Raw genomic sequence first — 17988 nt, forward strand, 5'->3', positions numbered from 1 at the left:
AGGCTCACCTTGGCCTCATTTGTTTTGTAGTGGGACAAAGGTTCACTTAACTTTGTGAATTGTAATCCCCAAACCTTTGCTACACAAACATCAATTAGTGAGAGCTGACCTAAATGATAATGATCTTACTGCACATTATAATCAGCTGATTCTTTCCCTAATTAAAGGATGCTCCAATTATAGTTAACCTAAAGGTCAGATGTTCCCAACTCTCTAAGCCTAGTAATGGTATTGTTACTGATAGGTGGTATCATGGAAATTAAATGTGCAATAATGGCACCGCTAATGATACAGCTGGACCTCAGCATGATAGGCTTAATATTTTCAAACTACTATTTCTGACCTCTTAGTCTGATTATTTCACCACTTCTCAACTATGGCCCTGAACTATGTTTCTTTGCTTTCTTTTCTTTCTTCCCTCAATATCCCTTGACCCTCTATTTACCTATTCCAGTTATGAAAAAGATATTTTAATACTTCATAAATATGAATACGTGCTACCATTCTTAACAAATTATTCATTTGGACAGTATTTTCCTAATGCTTTGTAGTAATTAGAGAGTTTAAATAAAATATTCATATGTGTTGTATTAATTAAATCATTTTTCTAGAAGCAATTTGTGTGTGTGTGTGTGTGAGAGAGAGAGAGAGAGAGAGAGAGAGAGAGAGAGAGAGAGAGAGAGAGAGAGAGAGACAGACAAAGAGAGATTTTCAGCCTTCTAATTACTTCTTATTCTGTACCTAAGATTTTTAAAAATTCTCCTAGGGTCTTATTTCTTTTATCTTTATTTATTCACTGGCTTTCTCAGTCTCAGCTCCAGTCACTTACTTGTGACTTTCAGCAATGACCAAACCTATCTGACCTCCTTTTCTCATCTGTATAATGAGAGGTTTGAGTTACATGACCTCTAAGGTCTCCTCCAATGCTAATTCTAAGGTATACTATTACTACTCAGTCAATTCTTTAAATTCTGAGGAAATCCATAGGGTTTAGAATCAGTAGGTGAGTTGTTGGATATCTATACTGTCAATCCTCTCACACCTCACTAAGTTAAGTAGCTATAATTTGAAATAAAGGACCTCATTAAGACAACCTTCATACAGAGTTTCATTTTCTTTTAATTTTTTTAAAAATAAATTAACATTTTTACTATGGATACTACTATTTACAATAATTATTTGGGTTAATTACAAAATACATTTCCATACTTAGACCAATATGATATGTGTATGTGCACAGATTGCACAGCTTGTAAAAAAATTTAGATGTCTTTGATAGCTGTAACACAAACAATAACTGATAACTTTGAAAAATATTCAGATAGAAGACTAATATCGATGATCATTTATCTCCTCTAAAGAGAAAACAACAGTTTCAAGTAATTTCTACTTTATGTAAGATCACATAATAGTTTTAAAATCATTTTAAAAATTATTATACTGACAGTCCTTTAAGTTTGCAAAGTGCAGACAATATATATTCTTTATTGAGTCTTACGACTCTGTGAAGTAGGCAATATAACTTTTATTATCCCCATTTTAAATATGTGAAAACTGAGACAGAAATTAAGGGATTGTACATGATCACTTAGATAATAAGAATCTGAGGTAATGTATGAACCTTTATTTTCCTGACGCAAAGTTTAGTACTCAGTTCCTTGCACCAAATGAATCCTAGGAGTTGAACAACAATGCCATGTTTTAGATCTTGGCTTCACTCAATAAACAGCATCCCTTGTACCTGTGGGGAGAAAAAATGTCAAATCAGATGTGCCCTTATTTCATGAGGAGTTCTATGTCTATGCCACATATCATTGAAATAAGAAGCAATATGGAATGTGATTCATTGCTTCTACTGCACATTTATTTAAAATATTTCTATTAGCAGGGTAATTTTAAAGCTGATAAGGAACTGTAGTAAAATGTTATCCTTGTCATGATACTGACAGGGAAGTGTCCCGAAGAATTTAAATAAAGGTATTATTTAAACCCACCACTTCTAAAAATAGATATTCAGGGTAGCAGGCCTCAGATATTTGGTTCATATTCATGGAATGTTACAGGTATTATTTTGGCCACAGGAGGGCTCCCACATGAAAAATGAACTGTTAATGAAGAAATTAATCATAAAAACAGGAGGTTGATGCAAAACGAATGAAAATTAAACTAAAATAGAGCTTGGCTTTTATCATGGGTCCAATATCTTCTGGCTTTATCTACATGATCCCAAAACAACCCAGTGAAAAATTTAATAAAACTGGTTATTTGTCATCACATAGACCCATAAATGTCTCTTTATTCAATTTAAACATTTCTGAAAAACTGAATGCCATCAGACAAGTTTGTGTATGTAGATATCATTTGACATATTGACACATTTGACATATAAATTGATGCAAGTACCACTACGTGCAAGACACTATTGTGGACAATGTGAACTCTGTCATAAGAAATGACACAGTAACTGTCTTCAGGCACCTTACAATCAAGAAGAGGATGGAATTAAATAGGGAAATAAGCATTTCTTAAGTTCTTACTATGTGCCACACACTGTTAAGGATATGGACACACAATTAAACAACAAAAATTTTAGTTATAAAATTATTAAATGCATCTGAAAGATTAAAAAAGAGAAGAGTAACATCTTCATAGTGTAGAAGAGAAGCAAAATAGAAGAAATGACATAGGGGTAGGCCCAGGAGGAAGAAGTTGTTAAAATGAAAAGGGAAAAAGAAGTCAAGAGGCAAGAGGATTAGTAACTGCAGTTTGCAGGGATATTTGTACAATCCTGGCCTAGACATTTTGGAAAAGGGAAAGTCTCGGGGAATTAAATTAAAGCATTTTAGATATTTTAAATTATAAGTTAAAATAGATGGTCTTATCTCTAGCAAGAAAAGTTCTTTATTTTGATTTATCTTTGTCTTTTTTTCCCTTTCTCTCTTCAATGGGGATGAATCAGATATATCTCATAAAATCACCCAAACTTTCCCAAGTATGGCAAATTGGGCTATGGAACAGATGTAATAATGGTAAAACATTTATGAGGCAGAGGTAGCCTTGCCAATGATGCCCAGAAGGGCAAAAGTGTTTCTCAGGGACACTGTATCCAGGTACTTCTCTATGTACCCAAGTTTCCTGGAATATCTGATGCAAGGGTCAAGAGAATTTCAAAACTGGTATTTCTCCACCAGGAAATTAAATAATTGCTGAATCATCTAAGTTTCAGCAGAAATGAATTTTAATTTTGTTTTCTATATCTGAAATCAGGTTTAACTGAAGGCATTAAAATAAACAAACAACAACAACCCAGAAACTGAGTTTAGATGACAAGATAGCAATAACTGGCTTGCTTGTTTAAAGTATTGTATAGACCAATACAATGACTACTTTGTTGAGTGAGCTATATTCAAGTGTCTGTGCTTTATTATAAAAGTGTGAATAATTCTATTAATCTTTTCCTGAGGTTATTGTGAGTTATCTTTATAAATCAGCTATGCCCAGAGGCCCAAAGCCTAATAGAAGATATGCTGTCAGCTAGTAAAAGGATAAAAAAAAATTACATATGATATGACTAAGATACAGAGTGGAATAGAGCCGAATTCAACAGTCAGGAAGACCTGGGTTTGGGACACCTGTGAGATATCTTATCTATGTGACCCCGGAGAAGTCACAAGCTTTCAATGCTCCCACTAACTTTGTAAGATCATAAATTGCAGAACAGTTGTTAATCTATATTGGTAGAGAGTTCCCAACTAAAATTTCCTAATACCAAAGAAAACAGAAATTGATTCCTCCTCCCCCTCAAAAAAAATTACTGTGACATATTTTTAGTTCTTCTGTACAGCCTTGGGCCACTGATGGCTAATTTTTTCTCAATGTACTTTCCTTACAACAGTGGGAAGGGATGGTAACAAATTTTGTATTCCATAAACATTTTAGGAAGTCAAAGCCTGTTCTCCACCTCCCAAGCTCATTATCAAGGTCTTTTTAACCCCTTTGTCAACATAAAATCTATGAAAGGCTCTCTGAAATTTGCCCTCAAGTTCTTGCAGTGACTCAGTCTATTTGTTCATTCATTTTTTAGTCATGTCTGACCCCCTGTGACCTCATCTGGGTTTTCTTGGCAAAGATACTGGAGCAGTTTGCCATTTCCTTCTCTAACACATTTTATAGTTGAGGAAACTGAGGCAAATAGGATTAAGTGACTTGTCCAGAGTTACACAGCTAGTGTCTGAGACTAGATTTGAATTCAGGAAGATGAATCCTCCTGACTTCAAGCCCAATGCTCTACCCTATGCTAACTAATTGCTGATTCAAGTGTAGCTCATTCTAAAAGGCAGATTAATTTCAATTTTGAAAATTTTGAAAGCAATTCCAGACAATAAATATACTAATCTATTTTATGGAGTTTTATTTGAAAAATGCTCACTTTTTCAAATCAATTTCTTTTTTTTTTATTTTGTCTATACATTTTAATCATTTTCTTGAATTCCAAAGAAGAAAATTTGCCTACTGCCCTACTAAGCACTCTGTGCTCACTCAAAACAGTCAACTCTTTAAATATTGTCTGTTGTTTCTTTCATGTCTTTATGCTACTTATTATTTCTCAGAAAGAAACTTGTGAAAAGACCATAACCTTCCAGTACATGTCTTGAGAATAGAGTTTAATGAATGGTTCCTTTAAGATTTTTGATTGGATGAAGTTCTAAGGGCCAGTAGCTTTACATCAGGGACTCAAACTTCTCCAGCTTGTCATTAACAGCCCAGTAAATTATCTAAAGGTCATACATTATTGCTAGATTAATAAAATCCATATTAAGAGAAATGAAGTTGATAATGCAGTTCAAGTTATCTTTTTCCATGCAGTACCTCACAACCAACTGTCACCAGCTCTTAAAATGAAAGCTAAAGACCAAAATGAGCCCTGCAATAAAAATTAGTAGGCCAGAAAACTCTTAAGTGATATAGTAGTAATTTGCTGGGAGTAAATCACATTTTCTTGGAATTTTAATTTTTCCAGTTACCTAGTATGACTCCCAATTCTCCTCATAATAACTCAGTGCAAGAGGAAATGATTTGGAGGGTAAGTGGAACAGGGATGGAAGTGGAACCAAATGAAATGTGCAGTTAAGATGAGGTCAATATAGGAGCATAAACTTGGATTTGGAAGGGGCTTTTGAGTTCATCTAGTCCAAGGCTATTGAATAAAGTATAGAAACTGGTGTTAGGAAGTAGTAAATATTGTTCAGCCATATCTAACTCTTAGACTTTGTCCTTAAGGTTTTGTTGGCAAAGATATTGGAGGAAGATTTGCCATTTCTTCCTCAGAGTGTCCCCATTTTAGAGTTGAGGAACTGAGGCCACTAGAAGTCAAATGACTCTCCCAGAATCACATTGCTAGTAAGTGTCTAAAGCACTCAGATTTTCCTGACTCCAGACCCAGTACTCTATCTACTGTACCACCCAGCTGCCCAGAGTTAGGAAGACTTGAACTCAAGTCGAGCTTTAGACACTAACAATGTGATTCTGGGAAAGTTACTTCCACTCTATCTTCCACAGTTGACTTGTGTAGAATTTTTCAAGGATAATTTCTCAGGATAATTACATGTCAATTATGTAATATGACATAATATTTGTAATTTGCTGTTCAGTTGTTTTTAATCATGTCCAGCACTGTAATCCCACTTAGAGTCTTTATGAGATGTGCTAGAGAGGTTTACCATTTCCTTTTTCAGATGAGAAAACTGAACCAAATAGGGTTTAGGGGCTTCCAGGGTCACACAGCTACGAAGTGTCTAAGACAAGATTTGAACTTACAGAGATGATTCTTCATGACACCAGTTCTGGTATTGACTGCATCACACAGCTGCTCTAACATTTGTAAAGCACTTTGCAAAACTTGAAGCACTTCTATATCAATGTGTGCTATTTTTGTCTAAGAGTATAGAATTGGAAAGTGGCAGACCCAAGTCTTCTGATTTAGAGTTCAGTGCTCTTTCAAATGTACCATAAAGTCAAACAGCTAAATGCAGGGACTAGAATCAAGAAGATTCATCTCTGTGAGTTTAAATCTGGCCTCACTAGCTATAAGACAATCAATCCTATTTACCTCAGTTTCCTCATCTGGAAAATGAGCTGGAAAAAGAAATAGAAAGCCATTCTATCATTTTTGCCAAGCAAACATCAAATGGGATCACAATAAATCAGACACAACTGAAAAATGACTAAACACTAATATCATTAAGACAAGATTTCAAAGATATTCATGAATATCTTTGAAATCTTGTCTTAATGATAATAGTGTTAATGAATACCTATGTATAAAATACTGGTAGGTGCTAAGAAAGACACACATATAAATTAAATAGAGGCTCTGCCATTAAAAAAATAAAGGATGGCCTATCATAGACTTAATATGAATTGTCCTTCCAGGCAGATAAAAAGGGAAGCATAATTAAAGGGAGTGCTAAATTACTTGTAATAGCCCAGTGGTATAGTAAAGTCTTGATTCTCTTCCTGAACTCAAATCTGGGCTCTGATTTTTACTAGCTGTGTGAGCATAGGAAAGTCACTTTGCCTCAGTTTTTTCATCTGTAAAATGAGTTAGAGCGGGAAATGACAAACTACTTCAGTATCTTTACCAAGAAAATGCCAAAGGAAACCACAAAGAGTTAGACACATCTGTACAACAGCAAAAATTCGTCATATAAAAGAAATACAAAAATTATCACAAAAATAGATGTCATTGAAGGTTTGCTTTACAAAAGAAATAATGCTTGAATACAGTATCTAGGATCTCGTGTCAGAAATTCATACAGCAATTTCATTCATAAGGAGAATAGAAAATTTAAGAGGTCAGTGAGAATTATTACTTTAACTGGCCAAGATGAAGCTAATATAGGGATGGTAGATTTGAGTTCAAATCCATTTTCTAATACATATTATCTATGTGACTTCTTGGCAAGGCCATGGATCTCTCTAGGCAACTCTGGTGCTGATCTACCATGGCAGAAATAATTTCTTCATTTGTTAGTTCCTTGTGCTCATGAAACTATAGATTCAGTCTCAACCTTTGCCAATTAAAAACAATAAAATAATTGCAGGGGGTAGGAGGAGACATTAACTACCAGGGGGACTAAGAAGGGCTTCATTGAGGAGGTAGCAAGCAAATTATAGAGATTCCAAGAGGGAAAGTTATAAGAAAATGTCAAGCATATCGGATTTTGCCTGCTTTTCCCTACTGATCCTTCATTTGTTCACTCAAAAAAAAAAAAAGTGTGTATTAGAATTTGATAAATACAAATCTTAATCTTAACAAATTATTAATTTGGGCAGAATTTTTAAAAATCCACTTTTTTAGTATAATACAGGATTTGTGTGTGTGTGTGTGTGTGTGTGTGTGTGTGTGTGTGCGCACGCACATACTACAATAGCATTTGTTGTTCGTTTTTATCATTTTCTCAGTAGTGTCTGACTCTTCATGAACCTATGTGGTATTTTCTTGGCACAGATACTGTAGAGGTTTGCCATTTTTTCCAACTCATTTTACAAATAAGGAAACTGAGGCAAACAGGGTTTAGTGATTTTCTCAGGGTTATATCATTAGTTAATATTTGAAGTCTTGAACTTAGGAATTTGAATCTTTCAGACTCCAGGCCCAAAACTTTATCTGTGACATCACCTAGCTTCCTATACATTAGTTTAAAGGTAATTTAAATATTTTATTTATATGTGTTTTATGCCACAGATGCTTCTGATAGTGATGAGCTAGAAGGGATTTCTTTGCCAAAATTTAGTTGTGGATCTGTTTTGTAATTTAACCCTTACGTGAGAGCATTATTCCCTCATTTTGTTCTAAACAAAATAAATTAGATAAAATTTGTTTTTATGTATCTACATCCTTTTTGGTAGACTTAGACCCAGACTCCTACCAAGAGTCTGTGAAGAAACAAGGCTCCCAATGTCCTAAGCTCAACTGTGAGGCAGACTGTATAATATTTCCTTTTTCTTCCCCTTGAAAACTTGCATATGTATATCACATACCTTGTTCTTCGCAAAAAAACAATAAAGTAAAATATGTTTTTAATAGAAGAAATAGATATATTTTATTTTTGGATAAAATATTGCATTCATTTTTAGAGCATAATTTTATTTATATCTTCTCTTTTAAAATTACCAATATTTCCCAGTGTAGACCCCTGCCCCCTACCAAGGATCTTAAACAATAAAAGAATAAAATAAGGGAAAAACATTTCAGCTAAACAACATATTTTAAAATTTTGATATTATACAAACGTTTTACCATAGATCTCCATAGATTTCACTGTCAGCAAAGAAGCTGAATGGGTACATTCTTATTTCTCTTCTTTGTGACCAAATTTGGTAATTGCAATTATGTTGATTATGTAGCATTTAATTTCAATTCTTCTGTTGTTCTACTGAAATTTCCATTTTCCTTGCCATGGTCATTGTGTATAATTTTTTTTTTTGGGGGGGTTGTACTTTCTTTGCTTCATGTTAGCTTATAACAACAATTCTCCCATGTATTCCTGGATTTATCTCTTAAGTCATTTCCATTATATCCATGTATCATATTTGATTAGTTGTTCTTTACTTGATGGGCATTTACTTTGTTTCTATTTCTTTGACATTACAAAAAGTGATGCCATAAATATTTCAATTTATGTATGTTATTTTTTGTGTGTCATTAACCTCTCAGGTTTATAATAATAATATTTTTACATAATATCTATTATGTGTCAGGCATTGTGTTAAAGCACTGAAAAAAATATTCTCATTTTATCCTCACAACAACCCTGGGACACATTACTATCATTGTGGTTGCCAGTTGAAGAAACTGAAGTAAACAGGTTTAGTGACTTGCTCAGAGTCATATACCTATTATATGTCTATGGTTAGATTTGAACTTGGACCTTTTTAAAAATTCCAGACCATTACCTTTACCCATTGAGCCATAGAACTGAAAAGAAATACTTAGCATTGGATCAGAGTATGAAAATTTTAATCATGGTTTTTATGTAATTTCAATTTTTTTCTTGAATGGGGAGATCAATTCATAGCTCAATCAAAATAATCTTAGTGAGCCTTTCATTAAATAATCTTTTTAATATAATTTTCTTTTTGTAATGCTATTCTGTTTAAGGTAAGAAGTGAAACCTCAAATTTATAATTCATCTTATTTTTTAATGGTTTTGATAATCCTTGTATGCACTTGTTAATACCATGAAATTCTTGTTAACATTCCCCCTTGCTCTCTATATCCTTTGGACACATGTGTTGGGAGGTGGTTTTTGAATGCATTTTTAAATGTATAATTTTTGAGGATTTAGAATGGGCAGACAACAAGTCTTCCCAAATAAACACTTCCATTTTATTTGACAGGCTTAGTAAGTTGATAGGTCAGGACCATGCTATGGACAAAGTAAACCCAGATTAAATTCAGTAAACATTTATTGAGCATTTGGGGCAGCTAGGCGGCACCATAGTACACAGGGTGCCAAGCCTGGAATCAGGAACTGATCTTCATGAGATCAAATCTGGTCTCAGATACTCCCTAGCTGTGAGACCCTGACCAAATTATTTAACCTTCTTTGCCTCAATTTTTTTATATCTGCAAAATGAATTGGAGAAAGAAATTTTAAAAAAATTATGGTATCTTTGCCAAGAAAACCCAAAATGTGATCATGAAGAGTCACATTTATATGACTGAATCTACTGAACAAGAACAAACATATACATAGCATTCTTTTAGGTGCTAGGATGAAAAGACAAATATATATATTAAAAAAAAGAGTCTGTGTCCAAAATGAACTTGCATTCTATTTGGTGTATATACAACATCTACAAAAAAATTAATGTGATAGTGGGAGGAGGAGAGCAATAAGAATTTGGGAGAGAGTAAGCAATGAATCAAGAAAAGCTTGATTAGATTAATCTCTCTGAATCTTGAAAAGAGAAAAATAGTCTTCTAAAAGGCATAAGGAGGGAGAGCATTCTAGTCATGGAGGACAGGTTTTGTGAAGGTAAGGAAAAGGGAGATAGAATGGAATCTTTCTTGTTAATTTCATCAGTGAAATAGTATAGGTAACAATACTATAAGGTTAATTTGATTAGTAGAATAAATGAACTTTAATATTAGCAATTAATGAAATTAATGACGTCAACTTGAACAAATATATACATAGTACTCTTGAAAGGGAGATCTCTAAGGAGCTCTTTAGGAATCTGTCCTCCATTCTATTTATGTGATATATAGATAGATATAATAATTATCATTATTATCATTGTCTTGGAAAAAACTGTGAATTCTGTTCTTATTAAATTCAATGTTCTAGTTAGGCAAATTGAGATTATTAAAGCCTTGGATGAGAATCAGAATATTAAAAGATCTCATTAGGTTGGAGAAATGAAATGACTAATAAAATAAAATAAAAATGACTAATAAAAATAAAATAGGAATACATATGAAGTCTTATATTTGAGTACCAAAAATTAGCTTCCCAAATATAAGGGGATGGAGGGCAACTAGATAAAGCAGTGGATAAAGCACCAGCCCTGGAGTAAGGAGGACCTGAGTTCAAATCTGGTTTCAGACACTTAATACTCACTAGCTGTGGGTCCCTGAGAAAGTTACTTTACCCTCATGCCTTGCAAAAAATATCACCAAGTATAAGGTAGGAGAAATGAAGCTGGTCAATGATTTGTGTTAAAAAAAAAATGAGAGCTTTAGTGGACTTCAAGTCAATGGTTTATCAGTAAATAATAGCAACAATACTATAATAACAACAACAATGAAACTTAAGGCTGCATTAGAAGAAGTGTAATCTCCAGACGTGGGAAGATGACAATTCTGATGTACTCTGATATGATGCAATGAAATCCCATGTATTATTCCCCATACTTAGTGCCACATTTAAAGAACAGCACTGATAAACTTGTTTATCTGAAGGAGGAATACTAGGATATGAATGGAATTAAAAGACATATTTCAACGTATCTGCAGTAACATCAGTGAGAACATTTGCTCATACACAGGTTCAAATTACAAATTACAATTACACATATTTTCACATCCTATGCAACAATTATTCTTGTTCTTCCATAATTTTTTCACAGGAAATCTGCCCAAAATATAAAGGATCATTCTCTAGATTCTCTGATGATTTAAAAAAAATTGTGGTTTGATCACTTGTTTTACTTTGTCCAATTAAGAGGGAAGATGGGCATTTATTCCTAAAATTGAGAATATGGATAACCCATATTCTCACACCCCTATTTAGTTTTGCTAGAAAGTTTTTATAAGCTACCATGAAATGCATGCTTTAAGAATGACTTGCACACTTAGGTGAAGAAGATGAAGACATTATATACATTTTTCACATTTGATCTGCCCAGAGGCCCTGTGTATTCTAAGTAGCGAGCCCCATTTTACATATGAGGAAAATGAAAAACTTGTCTAAATCAGACAGCTCGTAGATGAGAAAGCCTGAACTTAATTGCAAATTTCTATTTTTAAACCCAGTACTTTTTCTGTTATACCATTGCTTCTTCATTGATTTATAGTTAACCGTTATTTTATTAACAGCTTGTTAATAAAAACAAAAACTACTCCCCAAGATGCCCCTTTCCTACTTGGGAGAATCAAAAAGTTGAGGAATCTCTTTCCCAACTCTATTTCTTGAGCACATTCCAAGACTTTTTGTTGTAGCTGCAATATACAGTTAGGGGTATTATTTGGATAATACAATTATTTCTGTAAATCCTGTTACTTTCTAAATAGGCCAAATTTAAAACCTAATACAGATGTCAACAGTCTTTGTAGTATACAATAAAGTGGAGATTTGCCAATTACCTGATAACCTTGATGAATATAGACAACAAAAATAGATGATTCAGTTCCTAAAGTAGATTTTCAAAGCCTAAATTGGTTAGGTTGAACTGTCAAGCTTGAGCAATTTAATTAATAATTGCCCCAACCTGGAATAATTTGAACTTAAACAAATTCCTTTTGGGATCTTAATCATCCAGTTTAACCATCTATATTGTTCCTATTAAGTAGACAATCACCAAATCTTTCCTTCAGTGCATTATGTAGCTCCAACTTTGGGTAAGCCTAATAATCTGTTCTAGGATTTTTTTTTTTCTTTCTCTCTCCCTGGATCTATTTCTGGCAGCCATTAAGATTATTCTTGCCAAAGTCCACATCTTAATTGGCAGTGAATGTCTAAAACAGTGATGTGTTCTTCTATGATTGGGCATTCCTAAGAGCACTATAAGTCACTGTATAAATATTACCTATACAATTGCTATTTAGACTATATTATTTATGATTAGTATCAGAGTAGAACTACTATTTTTTGGGTTATCCATATTCTCAATTTTAGGAATAAATGCCACATCTTCCCTCTTCCCTTGCAAACCTATCCTCATATTCTTTTATAGAAAATAATGCCATTGCTTCCAGATCAGAACATTGAGTTGCTGTTTGTAAATGTTTTATTTTAAGTACATCATATCTTTTTACCCAACAAAAAGAAAATTCTATTGTGTCAGCACCAGAAGGGACAATAGAGACACTTTTAAATAGTTATAGATTTAGTCAGGTGACTCAGTCACCAATAGGCCTGTCACTTTAACAATTGGCAGATGGTCTTATAAATTCTACTTTTGCTCAGACAGATTCAAGACATCTCTGGGAGCATTATGTGATAAGTATAAGAATTTCAAGTCTTTCATATCCCATAGAAGGAAGGCCTTTTTGGAATCTATAAAGAGATAGCAGATACACATTACAGCACTTTCCCAGTCAAATCACAAGGCAGGAAGCCTGTATAAAAGAAATTTTGATATTTCTGCAAAATCACAAAGCACAGGACATTTCCCTTTCATATTTAATAAAGATCTCCACCGTCAGCTGCAGCTGGTGATAAGTATAATATCTTTAAATGGTTAATCCAAGGATCATGGCTCAAGTACTTTATGTGGTTTGGAGCCAGGAAAGCTGTTAGTAGCCTCAGTGTGCATTTCATAAACCCAAGGAATTTTTTTTTGGTTTGGCTTTTTACTATATCTTAAATACTTTATTTTTCAGGGGAGAGATAAGGCCTGGTTCTTCACATAAAACTACAGCTTAGCCATTACTTAGTCTTTCTCTGTTAAGGAAAAGGTCCTGTCTGTGCACAGATGTCTCAGATTAAATTGTATCTCACAGTCCTTACAGTGCTCAGTACTAGATGAACTGCCAAAAGGGCCGTAGGCAAGAACTAAATTGCTTTGGTTTCAGTACACAGTGAATTTGGCTCAGACAAGCTGAATCAGTACATTAAATGCGAATCCCTCACAGATTTGAAAGCAGCCTTTAGCACAATTATTGACTGTGAGTGATGATTACGTCTAATTGAAGGAGACTTTTGCTACCTGTAGCTCAGTTGGAGTCCATGAGAGCCACAGCAAGGCACTGCATCTTAATTCAATGTTCCAGCTTGCGAGAAGCAATTGAACCTAAATCCTGAAGTGTGTACACATGGTCGATAAACTTTAATAAACTTTACAGGTTCAGTAACTAGGCTGAGTATATAATTCAATTTTTTAATTCAGGAAAGGAAAGTAGCTAACAAGTATGTTGGGCTACAATAATGTATTAGTTCATCTCATGCAGAGGCCTTCTCAGTAAAAGGAAAATATATCGTTTCATGCTTGTCTTTGGAACAAGTCATAAATCTGCCACTCTGTACACTGTATTAATGCTCTACAGGTGGGACATTACCAGGCTTCTTGGGCAAGAACCAACTTTCAGCAAATTTGTGAGGGAAACAAACTAATTTGACAATTTTGCATCTTTTGTTATGGAAGTTATGCCAATAATGAAAAGAAATGAATGGCTTTCCTAATAGATTCTGCTTCCCTCGCCCAGATCCTGCTACTCCTGACATGCTTTTATATCATAACAACCAGTCATATATAGGCTCATGATATGACTTAATCCTCCCCAAAAAGTTATTGATTTTTTCAGGGAACCAACATAGGTTTTCTCATGGGTCTTACATTTAGAATCTTATTTTACTTGTGTTTTCAAAAGAAAAAAAAGACTGCCAATATATTGGCCACGGGTGTCTTTTTCCTCACACACTGCTGTATTTGAACATACTGACATTTTCTAGTTAGAGAAAATTCATTTTAAATGAGAGCAATAGTCTTTGACATTATTTTAAAGAGGATTTTATGGCAGGATTTTAAATAAATTCCTTTCTTTCACTGAAAACTTAAACTATGCCTCCATGTGAAACAATTTCTCAAACATTGCACAATCTTTGTACATAGGCATGTTTGCTATTAATTTTCCTTGTGAAGAATGGGCTAATGGCCATATGGATTCACATTATTTTTTTTAAGGTTTGGAGCATTTGTTAGCATAATAAAAAACAACCCTACAAAAGATTGCATTATTTTGAAAATATCCAGATTAAAAAAAGAGATCAAATTTAGTTGGAGTAGTCACATTATTTCATGACTATTATAAGTATGCATAATAAATTGCCTAATGGAATTAGATGAGTTTGTGCATAAGAAGGTAAAACATCTGTATTTATTATAAATTCCATGACTGTGATTTGTCATGTGTGTCTCCCTCCTTACCGTGGGAAAGAACTAATATGTGAACCCCAGCCTAAAATTTAAAATAACTTAGGCATCACAAAATTGCAAAAGAACTTGAAATTAGTCTCTCTTTTGAGGTTCAATGTATATATAACCCTTGACCAGAATTTGAACTAAAGAAGATAGGAGGTTATTTCTTATTCCTAGAAGCATCATGATTTTGGCAAGAGTTTGGGATTGAGATTAAGAACTGAGATCAAATCAATTTGTCAGAAAACTGGGTGCAAAATTAGCTGTCTGACTTAAACAACCGTGGGCCGTTATTTTACATGTGTAGGCCACTGTCTTCTCAACTATAATAGGACAAAGTTGGACTCAGTGACTGACTTCAATTTTCCCTCTTAGCTCAATCTATGATTTCTCCTATTCCCTACTTTTCTCTATTCTCTAACGCCAATCACTAGATTATATCAATGAATTCTACTTTTGATTTTATCACTAACTATAGGCTATTGAACAAAGTCACTTAACCTCTCTCTGTATCTGACAAGCAAGTGAGATAGTATATATAAAGTGTCTTTGAAAAATGACAAGTGATTTTAAAATACAGTTGGTCAAAAAAAAAAAACCCAAAACTAATTGTCTCTTAGGCTTCAAGTCATACAAAGTACCCAAAAATAAGTGTTAGGCTGTTTTATAGACAGAATGACTATATTTAGTTCTTCCTTTTAAGAAAGGTTGCTGCTTGTCCTTTGTTTCAAAAAGTACCAAAGATGTCTTGACTCACGTGAGAATTAGATTTAAATAAATCAGAGTTGCACAAAGTTGTCAGTCTCACTCTTTCTTCAAATCCTTAAAGTCCAGTGGTGAAACAAAAGCCAGAACTTTCAGCACTGGCCTAAGATGAAATGAATGACCTTGGTGTCTTTGATGACCGACCAAACTTTAAGCTTTCCATAGCACCTGCTTCTTCTGCCTTCGTGGCCATTGGAACAAATTGTTCTCATCTGCCTGTTCTACTTGGAGAAGTCTTCACATATTTAAATTGTACATCCCTCTAACTCACCAGTGGATTTCCAGCTTGTTGATTATACTCAACAGGGTTAGCTTAATCTGCCAAGATGGTTTTACTGAGGTGTGGTGGCTACTGAAGAGACTGGAGCATCTTGGAGCCATAGGTTAGTGTTAGGTAGACACCTGTATAGATATATGTGCGTCCTGAAAAGGGTTCAGTAGTCCTCACAACAAAAGTGCTAGTATTTCCAGAACACCCTTCCTCTGAATAATGATGAAATTCAGTGGCAGACCATGTAGCAGTTTATTTAGAAGATAGAAAATGGGGATGGTTAACCTGTAGAAGAGAAGACTTAGGGTTGCTGACTTCTACAATTGGAGGGCTATCATACAAAACAGGAATTATTCTTGTTCATCTTCACTTCATTGGGCAAAGTTAAGAACAGTGAATTAAGTCATAAAGACTCATATTTAGATTCTATTAAAGGGAAAGCATCCCAATGATCAAAGCTATCCAAAAATGCAGTGGGTTGCCTCATAAACTAATACTATCTGAGATTTTTGTATTACTTGAAGGTTTGCAAAGTATTTTACATAAATTATCTCAATTGTCACAATTCTACAAGGTAAATAATACAAGTGTTATTGGAATCCTACTTTACAGATAACATTCAGAAGGAATAAATGATTGGTCCATCTTGTCCAAGTTCATCCATCTGAAGGAGAATTCCAAAGCAGGGTTGTTTCTCCTATGTTGTTTTCTCTTATCAATGAAAATTTTCAAGACAAAGCTGGTTGATGAATTGCCTAGTGTTTGATAGAGCAAATTCTTATTTGAGTATGGGTTATTAGACAAGGTTTCTGAAATCTCTTCCAACTCCGAAATTTTCTGATTCATTATTTTTTCTGACTTCTTTCTTTTTCATTCATTTAACAATTATTTCCTAAGCACCTAATATATGCAAAGCATTTCTAAGACACCTTAGAGACAGACTTAGCTGTATTATTGGTCCCTGCCCATGAGGAATTCACATTTTAGGTAGATATATTTGTGCCAATAGCTACCTGAGACTATAAGTAAGTAAAGTTTGTAATAAGTTTCCAATTGTATAGCACATATAAACTGTGCTGTGAGTTCAGGGAAGTCCAGGGTCATTTCAAGCTAGAGTGAAGATGATGTTGCTGGTAATAATAACTCACATCTCTGCATGGTATTTTAACATTTTTATAAACAATTTCACAAAATTGTGAGAAGGTAAGTTATAAAAGGATTGTTATTCCTACTTTACAGGAAGCTGACACTCAAAAAATTTGATTGGACCATGGTCAAATAGCTTGTAAATGTCAGAATCATGATATTCAGACAATAGAACAAGAATGTGATTTGACATTAGAAAATCTGGGCTTCTTTCCTGGTTTTGCTACTTATTAGTCATGAGATCCTAGGACTATTCCTTCACTCCTAAATCTGGATTCCTTAATCTGCAAAATTATCTCCATGAGAGATGTCAGACACTGCAACTTCCCATTGTAGTCAGAATCAGAATAAAATGTAATTAAAGAGTATTGAACAAAACAAATAAAAAAAATAAAATATAGATAATGGCTAATATATAGTTTTCTAGAATTCTATTCCCATATATACTATTTTTCCTCCACTCCCACCACTACAAAGACTTATGGCTTATTATGTATAACAGTGTCCAGTTTCTCTTTGAATTGAACATTACTGATTTATATAATTCCCAAGATTCCTCCTATTCTAAATTCTGTGGCAGAGAGAAAATGACATTTGAGCTAGTGAATGACACATAGAGCACCTGGCTTTTTTCCTTTCTGAAGTTATATTTACCTTTTTGCTATTTTTCTTTCCTAAAAAGTTAACTTTGTTAGAGTGGAAGTTCACCAAAAATTAGCAATTTTTTCCCCTCCAGGTAATTTCTAGAACACATAAACAATCCATAGCTTTCTCAAAAAGTTTGCTCTTATAACAGTTCCAGAATTATATGAAGTACAGCATTTTTGAAAATATGCTGATTGTTCAGATATTGAATTTTTAAAATAGACTGCTATATTATTATTCTTTCTCAAACATTTTGTAGAATTTTAAAGTTATGTATATTATAAATCATAATATAAAGACCCTAATCAGGTCATACCTTTTCAGTTCATTGATTCTATTACTGATGAAAAGAAGTGAACTAAATACAGTGCATAACAAATTTAGTTCTGCCTTTCATGAAAGCCATTATAACAGCTTAGTAAAGAGATGAGAAAACTTTTATACAAAAAATTCAAGTGTAAATTCTTTATCTAGGAATTCATGAGCCTGAATGACTGATGTATTTAACTATCACC

The 17988-nt window shown here is 33.7% G+C and overlaps 2 long non-coding RNA genes across 2 annotated transcripts in view; one reads left to right on the top strand and one right to left on the bottom strand.

The window, feature by feature from the left end:
- Window positions 1–17988, top strand: part of LOC127543600 (uncharacterized) — an 81143-nt gene that overhangs the window by 36154 nt on the left and 27001 nt on the right. The gene's annotated exons all lie outside the window — the stretch shown is intronic.
- LOC127543601 (uncharacterized) lies at window positions 1610–15997 on the bottom strand. The gene is made up of 2 exons (XR_007949263.1): window positions 15683–15997; window positions 1610–1741 (listed from the first exon to the last, which is right to left on the bottom strand). It is a non-coding gene; the product is annotated as an uncharacterized LOC127543601 (long non-coding RNA).

Source organism: Antechinus flavipes, chromosome 1, assembly GCF_016432865.1.
Source record: "Antechinus flavipes isolate AdamAnt ecotype Samford, QLD, Australia chromosome 1, AdamAnt_v2, whole genome shotgun sequence".
NCBI classification, from domain to species: domain Eukaryota; kingdom Metazoa; phylum Chordata; class Mammalia; order Dasyuromorphia; family Dasyuridae; genus Antechinus; species Antechinus flavipes.